The sequence below is a fragment of the Artibeus jamaicensis genome, unplaced genomic scaffold (genome assembly GCF_021234435.1).
Source record: "Artibeus jamaicensis isolate MK-2021 breed Jamaican fruit bat unplaced genomic scaffold, CSHL_Jam_final scaffold_660, whole genome shotgun sequence".
NCBI lineage: Eukaryota > Metazoa > Chordata > Mammalia > Chiroptera > Phyllostomidae > Artibeus > Artibeus jamaicensis.
This window is the reverse complement of record NW_026522052.1, coordinates 7,831,043-7,844,203: the sequence shown is the minus strand read 5'-3', so window position 1 is coordinate 7,844,203 and position 13,161 is coordinate 7,831,043. Positions and strand designations below refer to the sequence as shown.

At 45.0% G+C, this 13,161-nt stretch overlaps 1 protein-coding gene across 3 annotated transcripts in view; it reads right to left on the bottom strand.

Annotated features, from left to right (window-relative positions):
* Positions 1–13,161, bottom strand: part of ETS1 (ETS proto-oncogene 1, transcription factor) — a 126,872-nt gene that overhangs the window by 62,475 nt on the left and 51,236 nt on the right. The gene's annotated exons all lie outside the window — the stretch shown is intronic.

Sequence of the window (13,161 nt, the reverse complement as noted above, 5' to 3'; positions counted from 1 at the left end):
TGGCTTTGAATTTCTGGAGTACATCGTCCACAACAGCACAACAGTGCAGAGCCCCTGTCCCATTTGGGAACCGAGGACACTTCGGACACCACAACACGATCCTGAATAATTAATGACTTGCCACTGATACACTGGTTATGGAGATAGTTGCTCTTAATTGACATAATTAGTAGATAGAGAGGCAAATACCTCTAACTCATATTATAGCTAGGACCAGACATTGAGCTCTATCTTTGAGTAACTAGAAACTCAATATAAATTTTTCTGAACCTTGGAGAAAGCTATTTTAATAGATATTTTTTCCCGATTTCTAAGCATGTATTACGTTGAACTCCCACACATGCCTGTAACTGTAACTTCTGCCTTGGGTAAACTGTAATACACCTGCTTACCTTCACCTAATCCCAGCTTAGTCTCCCCGAAGCAATTCTAACTTGCAGGCTTCTCCCCCAGCAAATGAGGGAAGGAACCAGGAATAGAAAGTATAATAAATCTTGAACTTCTGGTTCAAACTTCAAATCATGCCCCTCCTTCAGTAACCAGAGGAAAATACTCCTATGGGGTCATCCTAATTTTTGAAGGATTGTCGTAATCCAGCTGTGCTTCCAAAAGGTATGAGAAAACAATGCTGGCCCCCAGATGACAAGAACAGACATTTCTGATCCTGGGAAAAGCTGGGGGAAACAGCTGATGAATGAATTGTGCATTCACACATCCAAATGAGCCGCGAAGAAAAGAAATCTTAAACCAAGCCTGCCGTACCCACTAGGAATACATTAGCAGAAAAACTGAGCAAATCAAGTGTTGCTTTGAGAAATTTTGTTTCATTGATGTTGTTTTAAGAAGATGATGAGTTTTGTTTTCATCCAAGTAAGAGGACTTCTCTATTTTCAAAAGCTTCCTCTGAACAAGTCCTTTCTCTCTTCTCGACTCTGCAACTTTCTTTTCCAGGCTAGCCGGCACGCTGCTTCTAATACCAACCCCCCACCCCAAATGAGACACCGAAAGAGCCCTCCCTGATTAAACTGTAAACACTTTCCACTCTAGCAGTGGGGGATGTATTCCTTCAGTCCTTCAACAGTGGCGACTCAACGTGACAGTCACCCTTCTCTGATCCAGCCGTCCTGAGGCACAGAAATTCAAAGCATGTGAAAGTCCCAGCTGAGGAACTAGACTGACAACATGGCAAAGTTGGGGAGGTAGCCAGGAGCCACCAGAGACCTCCCAGAAAGTTCCATCAACATGAGCTAATCATGAGTATAGATGTTATCAAAAGTTCTCCTTTAACCTTGTGGCTGAAACCTCCCTTAGAACAAGATGCACTGACATGCACAAGTTCAAATATTGCAAGTGTCAACCTGATCAATCAGTTTTGATCAATGAAAATTTTATTCTCTTTAGGACGCAAGTGGATTTTTCTAAATGTTCTTCTGGACTTGAGATGCCATTTCTGTCTTACCGTATTTTTGAAAGCAATGTCAATCCCCATGCTCAATACATGGCCGATATTCCATCAATATGTGTCGAATGATGAGCTATCAACTTCCTGGTCATACAGATTTCTACTTTGCCATCAACTCTAAGCCAAAGATCAAGTGAGTTTGACTGCTCTGGCTTGTGGAGATGAACTAAAAAGTGTCAATGACCCTGGGTGTAGGTCTGCCCTTATTCTCGCATGGAAGAAACAGAACTTCTAATTTCCCAGTACTCCTGTCACTTCATTTCATTTGTGCCTCGGTTTCCCCACCAGCAAAACAAGATCATCTGAGCCTTGCCTTCTACTTGGCGAGCTGTCCCTAGATCATATCTGATTTTTAAGGCATGCAAAAAATCTACCAAGGACATACTTCCTAGCTTTTGATGTAGTGTGGAATTCTATGCCTCCCGACCTTGGGAGAAAACAGAACTGTATTTTAAGCATTCCTTAGACTCGGGGAATTACATCCAGCAAGTGCTGAGGCTTCCTAAACCAGGAACATCCTGTCAATAAGAATCAAAAAAATAAAGGCTGCAGAAGTTGAGGGACAGGGGTGTGAAACTGGACTTACTGCATGAAGAAAATAGTCCCACTTTTAGAAGAATCTCCTGGGGTATGCAAATAAATAAACAAACACACTTTCTCAGTCACATTCTTCCCTCGACTCCACCCCAACTTCAGTAAAAACTAAATATTAAAATACGCCTGATTTCAAAGTGGCAGAAGACACTCTTCCCCTCCCAAAACATTCTAGAATAAGTTGTCTCTTTCCTGAATTTTGATCTTCGACAAACCAAAGGACCTCTGAGTTTCGAGCTAACATACGCTTTGCTAGAGGTAAAGTACAAAAACATTCAGACCACTAACGGCTGATCCCGAACAGGTTGATGACTCACAGACGTTAATTGACTGGTTTAAAGGTAAGATTTCTTTTAAAAACGAAGAAAAACTCCTCAGTTAACAACCTGTCTGAGTTCGTGGTTGGGTTTTTTTTTTTTTTTTTTTTTTGAGAAAAGGCAACGTTCTCACTCGCAGGAACAGGCTTCTAATGCTGGACCCTGAAGCAGAGATCTCTGCGCCATAAGCTGAGCGATATAAAAGCACAGAGGGCAGAAACGTGCCTGGGGCTCTCAGGCCCCCGTTATCAAGCAGCCGTAAAACGGAAAACCAGAGAGTGCCAGAAAAATGAAAATAAGGCTCTTAATTAAACTCTGATGTCAAAAGGCCTTAAGGTCAATTCAGGAACCCAAGTCGGGGACTCGGGGACTCATACGGTGCTGTCACTGAATGCAGGCTGGCTCTGTGACCTCCCCAAAGCCACTTAACCTTTGTTGTGTCATAACCTCATCTCTGTTTCAGGGAGTAAAATCACCCCTGGCTCTCCCTACCGTGTAATAATACAGACTCATTAGCTATTGTTTAGATGGTACAATAAACAATGAGCAAAAAGGGGAGCGGCAGTCGGGAGGGAAGCAGGAGGAGGGGAGTGCAGGGTGGTGAGCGGGGAGGACTTGGGACCCATTTGCCTGGGGAGAGCTCTCCATAATAAAACGGAGATGAAAGTGAGTACCGCAGACTGTGGAATAAGGCTCAGGTTCAAACTCTTGCTCTACCAACTAACCCCCTGAATCACTACTCGTAAGTCACACAGTCCTGAACCTCAGCTCCTCCATGTGTTAAGTAGGGATAATAACAGCATCCACCTTTTAGGGTGGTTTGGAAGATTAAATGAGAAAAATGCGTACAAAGAAATTAGCACAGCGTCGAGGTCAGAAAGACTGCTGGATTAATGTGGAATCATTGTTACTGCCATTACGATCCCGTACAAGGTAGAATACTGGAGAAATCACATCCTTCGCAGAGAGGGTGGACCCTCTATTTACCTGAGCTGTCTCTCCAGGCAGAGATTGGGAGCATGGCCACGCTGAATCTAAAAGTTCCCCCAGCCTCCTCCTTCGCTCCTGAATTGAGAAGTCACCCAGTTTTGGTCTCAGTTGGGAAATTCCAGCACTACCTGATCAGAAGAGAAAACTGTGCATTTGTATTTGTTTTAAGAATCACAGGAAAGCTGTGGTTCTGGTGCAGAAAGCTGTGGTTCTGATCACGTGTGGTGGCTCTTTGGAGACAAAACTTAGGTCTTGGCTTTGTCATGTGTTAGCGTTAGATGAGTCTCTTAGAGATCTGAGATGAGTCCAGCTCTCCTGTTTACCAGAGGGGGTGGGAAATGAGCTTGAGAGAATAAGTAAGTCATTCTGCTCAAGGCCACACAGCCTGAAAAAGGCAGCGTCAGGACCAGAACTGGACCCCATGATTGAGGTTCTCTTTTGGCAGCTCCTTACATTTACAGATGGCACTTTTGCTGCAGAAGTCACTGCCATTCAGCGTGGTCTGTTGCCCGACGCTCCCAAGACATGAAGCAGGGTACAAAGTACATGGGAACAGATAGATGATCAGGCAATTTCTAGAAATCTAATCATCTTCTCTGCACTGAATGTGTTGGCTTGGGGCAAGTACATTACAGGATAACCACACTATCATTCCCTGTGCAAGACAGTTTGGCATGGGCTGCAAGGAGAAAAGGGGTCTGGGTTTGCTCCATTGCCGTCTGCAGTTTCTTTAGACTGTAATTACGAGCCATTCAGCTGCATCTGCAGCCCCAACAATGTGGGATGGATTGGCCCCATCCACAGACCAGGACACTTTTTAAAATCCACAGTTTAGACATCACGTATTCTGCTTGCTGCAAACCTGACCCCAATCACACAGAAAGAGGCGGGCAGCTGCCAGGCAAGGCTGCCGGGTTCTGAGGCTCCCCCCGCACCCGGAGTGGCAGCCTGAGCATGTTTCCCAGGAATGCTGCTCCCCCCCAGGCAGGGATAATGCAGAAGGCCCGCTGCCCTGTGAGCCTTTGGGGATCGTGTAATTTGGATTCCAATTTAAGTCGTCCTAAATTGGTCTCCCGGGGAGGTGGAGGGATGATGGCATTCGCAGAAATGGCAGGAGAACCAGTGTTCTTTAATGACATGGCAGAAGAAAAAAACCAGGCTCATAGCAAGGTGCTCGGTACCCCTGAGAACAGGCCCCTGGCCCCTCCCCAGGATGCAGGTGTTTTCATCTGCTGGAGGACGAAGGCCCTCCTCTGATCTTGCCCTGCTCTGCTCTTGGTTACAAAGACAACATCAGACTTCAAAACAGATGTTCTCTGCAGTTGTGGTCTGCATCTCAAATTAAGATAATTTTATTGTGGAATCTTCCCCCCTTCTCCTCCCTCTTTCATTTTGAAATGCCAAGTCGATTGCCCCAAAGGACTAGCATTTACCACCCTAGAGATGAAGGAGCAGAGATGGGGTGGGGAATTTCTTCACCCCTGTCCTTGATACTGGAAGCCAGGCAGAGGAAGCAGGTAATACTAGAGGAAGAATACTCCGGACAGGAATGGGATGATGGCATTGGTGGGAGCAGAAGTAGGAACCGCCTCTGACAACCGTGGAAGGACAAGCCAGGGGCCAGAAGGAAGGGGAGGGAGGGACACGAGGAGATAGAGTCACAGTAATCCCGTGTCTTTATCATTCTAGGACCTAACGAACATCCCAAGGTTCCAAAGTGAAGGTAAAGTCTGGTGATATATCCAGCAGTTCACAGAGCCAACTTCACTGTCCTGCATGGGCAGTAGTGATGGAATGACAGTAAAGTAAATCAATAAGGGGCCTCAGTCCAGAGCAGTTGCAAAGGACACAGAGTAAAATGGAAGTGACAGGGTCTCGGCAGGTCACAGAAGATGCAAGCGAAGGTCAAACCAAAAATCGACACTGAACACAGAGGCTCTTTCTCAGTGTCTTCCTCACGTGAACATTTGCTGTATGCAAAGAATTTCCCTTCCCATCCCCTCAAGGTGCTGCTTTTGTGCTCAGTGCTCCGCCCCCTCATGGGGGTGAACACGCAAGCCTGACGCCCACACTGCCTCAGGGCAGAGGCTGGTTTCAGTCCTCATTGTCACGAGGTGCTCCTCTCGAGACACAGTTGCTGAATAAACTATGTGGATTACCTAACTAATCAACAGATAGCTTTCTAACACCCCAGAGACAGATCAATAACTCGGATATCTTACAGTTTTTGTGAGACTTAAATTTCCTCAAAGTATAAGACTAAAAAGATAACCAAGGGACTCTTTTCCAACTGAAAGGTCTTTATACACTATTTTTTCTGTTCCTCGAATCTCCTGCTTCCCATCCCCTTAAAGGAAAATGTTGCCTAAGGTCACCTCAGTTGCTATATTTTTCATCTGAGTATATTTGGGTACAGCTGTTCGTGAAAATGGCATTAAGCTCACCACAAAGCAAACTGCTCAATTTTTTTTTTGATCTGAACTTCCCTATAGCCCACTGTTCGCTGCTCAGAAACAGCCATCAGGGATTTCTGAACTTTAAGCTGAATCTTTTAGTTCACCGGTTATCGTGAAGATAAGATGCACTCACTATATTCCTTATTTGTAACAATAAGAGAATGCATGAAGTGGATGCAATTTTCTCCATGAATAGATTGTTAGACACTTGATGGGGAGCCCAGTGCCTGTTAGAATTCCCCTCCAGCTTCTCAAATTTACTGTAAGTGGTCAGGTCCCCAGAAGCATTGCATTGTTGGAATCCTTTGGCTGGACCGTTGCATCCCCTACAGTAAGGAAGGGGATAGGCTGAAAGTGAGGATGGGGGTGGGAAGGGGAGGGGGAGTCAGCCAAGCCCCTCCCACCTCTCGCACGGTGCAGAGGCACTGGAGAAGGCCTGAACTCTCTTGCTGTTTGGAGTGTGGTTGCCTTCTCCTCTCCACACTTAAGTAGTTATATCTGCTAATGAGCAATGGAGATGTGTCCATGGGAAAGCACACTGATCTTAAACCATAGAAACCAAAGATAACGGGTTTGGTTAGGACCCACCGTTGCCCCTGAGCTGTGCTGGGCATCAGGAGCTCACGTAGTTTGGCATCACTTTCTTCAGACCCAGGTTCATTTAAGAGGCCTAAGAAAACATGGAATGTCTCACACCGAGAATAGCTTACTAGCCAGTAAAACCAATGTTCTCTGAGTACATCATCCCATTCATCTAGTATGTCTCACGCAGGAATCTGTTTCTATCCTACCTTTAGCTGCACAACATTATTGAGGTCTAAAAACTTCATGTGAATCCTACCTTTGCCCCTGATGAATCTAATAACAAAGGCAGGGAAATACAGAACTCTTTCTAAATTCTCTTGCTGTTACAGATCTGAAAAATGTGCCCAGAATCTGAGTTCCATAAATATGCAGGAAGGTAAATCCATAAAAACAACTCTAGGTCATCCAGTGTAATGATTCATATTCAGAATTTACTGGGCATCAAATATGTCACTAATAGGAAGTTGACCATTGAGAAACAACCTCAAGAAGGGATATGTCAACTTCTCTGGAATTACAGCTCACATTTAATTCTCTGTTCTTAAGGGCCAAGGAGAGACGGGGCCTCCTTTAATTTACAGGAAGCCAGCTGGGCTCACTCGGCCCGTTGCATCACCCTTGTGACGGAGGCGGAATGCGGCACGTGGTCCTGGCTATGATGCAGGAGGTGGAACAGACCCCAGCTCATGTCTCGTCTATCTAGATGGGCTCCTACACAATAAAATCCTTTCTTCCTTCAAGTTGGGAAGAGGAGAGATGCAAACTGGACCACGTGTAACATGTAAGGAGGCGCCATTTAATCAGTCAGGCCTGGGAAGCACTTTCAGGCATTCAACACTCAAAATCGTAAGTAATTACAGGTAACATGGAGAATGAGGAAAGTAGAAAATACGGAAGTCCTTCTTTGTGGAAGTGTATTTCACCAGAGTGATCAGAAACACCTGGGAAACCAATGCTGAAAGCCTTCATCACCAAATGGCCTTGGTGGGAAGAGCCACTAGGGACCCTTTGGGGAGGGGAGAGCTGGGGTGAGGAAGGCGCAGCTGGGTGGGGAGCTGGCCGCAGCCTGTGGGAGGAAAACACACTCTGCAGATGGCTCTCTTGGGGCAGGTTCCCAGAAGACATCCCTTTCCAGGAATGAAAAATTCTAAATAATGCAGAGAATTGTTAAAAATCGAAAGGATGATGGACTTGTCTTTCAGGGAATTCCGTAGTGTTGAGAGAGACCAGATGGCTGGCAGCAACCACTCCAGATCCAGGAAAGGCCGGGCCTCCTCATACCCTCCTCATTTTCAGGGAGCTAACATGTTCTGTTGTGGATGCTATCGTTCTTTTAATTGAACTGAATTGACTATATTGTGGAGGTAAGGAGACACTTCCAAATAAATGTCCATGCTTGCAAATACCCTATATACAGACCTGCAGTTTCTTGCCAAATGGACTATGAGGCTTTGGTTTCCTGGCTGCGGAGCATGTACTTTAACTCTAAAATAACGGCGGAGGCAATGTAGGAGACTGGGAAAGAGCATGGGCTTCGGCAGAAGATAGACAGCAGTTGGGTCTGACCCTGGCCATTCTCCAGCCACCAGTCCTTCAGCCTCCAGAAGCCTCACTTTCTTCACCTGTGGCATGGAGCCAAGAACAGTGCCCAGTTCACAGAGTCAAACTGAAGGTGGATGGAATAGGTGCCACGTGACTCGCACTGTGTTAGATACAGAGGGTGCACTCAACAACACTTCACTGCTGTTTTTAATTTGAAAACATAATAAGTGTGACTTCAGATGTACTGAGTATAAGATTGTTATGGAAGTCCACTCAAATTGTGGCATTTAGTGTTCTTCAAAGATATTAGGACACGGTGACCCCTCTTGGTGTGTGCCATTAAAATCATGACATAAAGATAAAGATAATTTCAGGTCCGAGTCTGCAAACCGCACAAGTCCTGACTGACACCAGGCCTCTCGGATGGAAGGGGGTTGATTCCTACTATATAGATGTGAAATGTGGCTATGGAAGTTCTAATTGCATGTTCACAGCTACATGATATATTAGCAGCAAATAGAAACATATGCACCCTCTAGGATTCCTTCCGATACTGGATTCTTTCCACTTTGGGTTGCAGGTTTGGTGCCCATTCGGCGACTTTGTGCCACCTGAGCAAAACAAGATCTTACACCAGTGGCCTCGCCCATTAGCTTTCGAGCTGGTCAGCAATTTAGCAGCATCTTCTACGCTGTCCAGCACATGCCCTGCACCACTTTCTGAGGCCGGCTCCAAACTAGCCCCCGTTAGGCAGTACACCACTGCACTGCCTTCATGCGAGTCTTTCACTGTATTACCCCACCTTACATTTTCCTTACCTGACTCTTTTGCTAACAGCCAGAAGTTTTCTAACAGCCTAAGTTGTGCTGTAAACCTCAACCTCTAACCATCCCCAGTTGGGCCGTACGCATGCATTTAGTCACAGAATGGTGGACCTATGTAGCGCTCCCTCTGAGCTGGGACTTATTACCCAGAGTTCAGATGAAGTGTTTTGCTTGCTGGTGGCAACTACCTGTGCTGACCAGTTGCCCAAGGAACCCAGGGAAAGGCATTCTCATTGCCACTTCCGCCACCCCGCAGCCATCGGCACATCATTGCTCATCTGTTGCCCTCTCACAACACGGATTTCACTATTGAGAGGGTATCAGCTACATAATTTGTCTGCTGGCACTACCGGTGCCTGGCACGAAGCCATCAAAGCTGGCAGCGTGGAATATATGTGGTCTTCACACTGGTTGCTTGTTCCGTTTTGGCAAGATTAACGCCATATCATTGGGAAAGTGAACTTAATTGGTTTTCTGGGAGTACTTGGTTAAGTCACCCCGCCTCAGCTCCAAGTTGATTAAAGTGTAGCTTTGCCCTTTCCAACAAGCGTAGCAAATAAATGACGGGGAAATACTCCAAAATGCACATGGCTGGGTCCTCTCATTCTTTCTTTTTTTCCTAGTGACTTTGGGGAGGTTTGGGCACTGATCCTGCACACACAATGCTGTTCTTGTTCTTCTTTTCTCTGCAGAGCGGCCTTGAATAGCTCTGTCTAAAAGTATAAGCAGGGGCAGCCCTAGGCTCCAAGAGATCAGAGCCCTCATGCTGGGCCAGAACAAAGACCCTGCTTTTCCCCAACAATTAGCCCTGCAAAAAAGGACATCTATCTCCCTCTATTAAAACCACCACGTGCCTTCAAGTCAGCCCATTGTAAAGCTAATTAAATAACACGCCTCTCTCCCCATGCAGGTCTCCTGATTAGCTCTCCTCTGTGCAAAACCTCTGCAGAGAGCCTAGAGACAGACAAGCCAGTGCTCTACTTCTTACAAGCTCCGCCATCAGCCTTTGAAAAGCCATCTTCTCCGTGGTGTTTCCTTGGATCGTACTGCATATTCGTTCATCCCTAGCTCAAACTTAGAGTTACCTCCAGCTTCACGGAATAGAGGAAATTTCTCTTATTTTTAAAAATAAATGATTTGGGAAGGAAAAATTTCTGCCACCGTGTAAAAATCTCTGGAGCGAATCTGCCGGCATCACAATTTGAAAGTGCTGCTCTCCCCACCGGAGGGGAGCATTTATGAAGGACTCACACCTGAAGCCTCCGTGCCCCGGGAAGACACAGCCAGGGCAGCCACGGGCTGGTCTCCACTTGGGTAGCAGTGCTCAGACCTGTGTGAGAGATACGGTTCCTCAGAGAGGGATCAGAGAGGAAGGCAGAAAGAAGAGAACACATCGTGACCACAATTTTTTAAAACATGATGTAGAAATAAATCCCTTCAAACACTTGTTCTTGCTGGCCAGATACAATCTGACCCCTGCCCACCTTTCAACCACATGTCACTTCTTTCCCTCGAGGGGACCCTGCATCCCAATGATCTGGGACTTGTTCGAGTGTCCTCTGAACACACCCTGCTGTTTCACCCTTGCGTGCAATTTCACAGGCCTTTTTCTGGAAAGCCCTGGTCCACCCGTCCCACTCATCTGTCAGGACGCAGCCGCAAACACCACCCCATCCCCACCAAGGCTTCCAGACCCTTCCCGGACAAAATCCTGTACGTCCTCCTCTGTGTTCTCAGGACAAACTGCTTCAAATCAGCACATTCGGGCTCTGACTGAGCACTCACGACATGGCTGAAAAGCAACTCAGCCTTCCAGGGCGGGACCCATATTCTATCCAAGCTTTCATTTCTAGCTTAGAACACAGTAGCAACCATAGTAACAAAGTAACTGCTTAACAAATGTCGAAAGACTAGATAATGGAATAAATAAATAGGTGAATGAAATAACGAATAAAAGGATGAATGAATGAATGAATGAATGAATGAAATGAAGTGACCATTCGAGATTCCATGGGCTCAGAAATAGTAGAAAGAGGTCTACTGCCCGCTTTGCTACAGATGGCCTATGTACTCAGGAAACAACATTAACATCTTAAGACACAATTCTCTCCACTTGAAATTATCCAGTCTCATGTACAGATTCTACACACATACACACACTTTTTAGATACAATGTTTCTTTAATAATAAAATTGAAGGAGACACAGCCAGCCATTTTCTAAATCTTTTTAATAGCTCGAGAGCTTAACTTTTCAAACCAACTTCAGTCTTTGAGGCTTCTAGCTCATTTAATTTTTAGACCCTACAAACCTTTTTTTCCAAGTGTTCTTATGAAGACTCACTAATCTGTGTGGCTGCCCTATGCAGATGAGGGATGACTAAATTATAAAGAAATCCCATACAGTTTAAATTTTCCATGAAATGGTCATGGGCCTCAAAATTAGCATTAAAAACATTAAAGCATTTGGCAAAACAGAATTTGAACTCTTCCAAATCCCCAAACATTTAAAAATAACCAAAGTCATTGAATGATTCCAATTCCTAAATCACAAAGCCTTGTAGCAAAAATCACCGCCTACGGATCCTGATACAAATTCACTTCTACATAGGATGATATTGGGGGTCAGTTCTTTGCTTGTTATTTTACCACCACAATTTCAATTTTAGGAAGATGTGTTTTTCTAATATTTGAGGATGCCTTCCATGTAGAGAGAGAAATCGAGGCCCAAAGACACAGAGGTGATTCCATGGCTGTGTGGTAGCCATTACAGTAATAAGTAATCGCATCAGCAAAGGCATTCATAACCTTCAACCTGAGACCGAGGGAGCAAATACTGCCTGCCATTCCCTGGGCGATCACTGCTCTTGCAAGCCTCCTACCACCGAAGGGGAATGCTCAGTATAAAACGATCATAAAGAGTTGAAGGCTGTAAAATCAAATTTGGGCTAGCAAGAAGCTCTTTATTACTCGCTTTTACCATAGTACATCTCCATTTTTAACATCTTGCCTCAAGGCAGACTCGCCAAGACCTCTAAGGAATGAAGACAAATAGAGCTGAATTGTATATAGAACTATATCTCCTCAAGATACCCCTTGGTATGAATACAAAGCAGCCATTGAGCACTGAGCATGTAAAAATCGCACCTGTTAATTCACCAAGGACAGGTTAAATAAACTAAATGGCAGGAATAGTTTGTTACAAAAAGATAAATAGAGAACATGGTGGAAAGAGAAGAATGATTGGAAATGACTATGAGTGTGAATGCCATATTAATCAAGTAGAAATATGAGATGCATATAATCAATGCATTTTAATCGAAGAATGTAAGATAAGAAACATGTATTGTAAATGTGAGTACTGTCATGGAGATATTGGGTAAAAGAATTAAGTACCCTGCGTAAACACAATGTTATGAAGGTGTTAGGAAACAGCATACTTTACATGGGATAGAAATAGCTGCTTTCTAAATCCAATTGAGATTTTGAGCAATACCAAAAGGCATAATGTAGACAAATCAAGACGCAAAAAACCACTTCGTTAAAGAGAGGAAGGGCGGGGGATTGACCGTGCAGAGCAGCGTGTGAACAGTTCGTGTCAATATATTCCAGTTAGCAGGTTATTTAAGTAATGACTTCAGGGCAACCTGGCCATGTAACCCTGGCAAATGGGATTCCTTATGAGATTAATTAGGAGACATCCATTATATGCTATCTTCTTAGGGTTTGGGGTCATTTTACTTTTTTACTTCCGTTTACTTGATTTGTTTAAATTATAGTTTACATTCAATATTATTCTCTATTAGTTTCAAGTGTACAGCAGAGTGGTTAGACAATCATGTACCTTACAGTATCCATCTGGTACCACGCCAGGTCAATTACAATATTATTGACTATTGTCTGTGCTGTCCTTTACATCCCCGTGACTATTCTGTAATCCACCAATTTGTACTTCTTTATCCCTTCACCTTTTTCACCCGGTTGCCCACACCCTCTGCCCCCTGGCAACCACCAGTCTTGTCTCTATGTCTATGAGTCTGTTGTTTTGTTTGTTCACTTACATTGTCCTTTTGTCGAGGTCATTTAAGTCCTTCAGGTGTCAGCCCTCAGAAGTAGATGTGAGTGAGCACCGCTCCTTTCCTCTGGTTGAAGTAACTGCACGCATTCCCTCATCTGGCCTTTAAGGTCACAAAGTGCCTCCATCGGCATGAATTCCCAGCACCTCTGGGGAACGTCCAGAAAGAGGGCAGCCCCCCAGCCCTCAGCCCGCAGCGTCTGTCCCCAGTGGAGAGACGCTCCAGGGCTTTGCACAACCAGATCCGAGTCAGCTGCACGAAATACGGAAGACACACGTTCTCTCAACCCCTCAAATTACTCCCAGGCCCCAGATCAC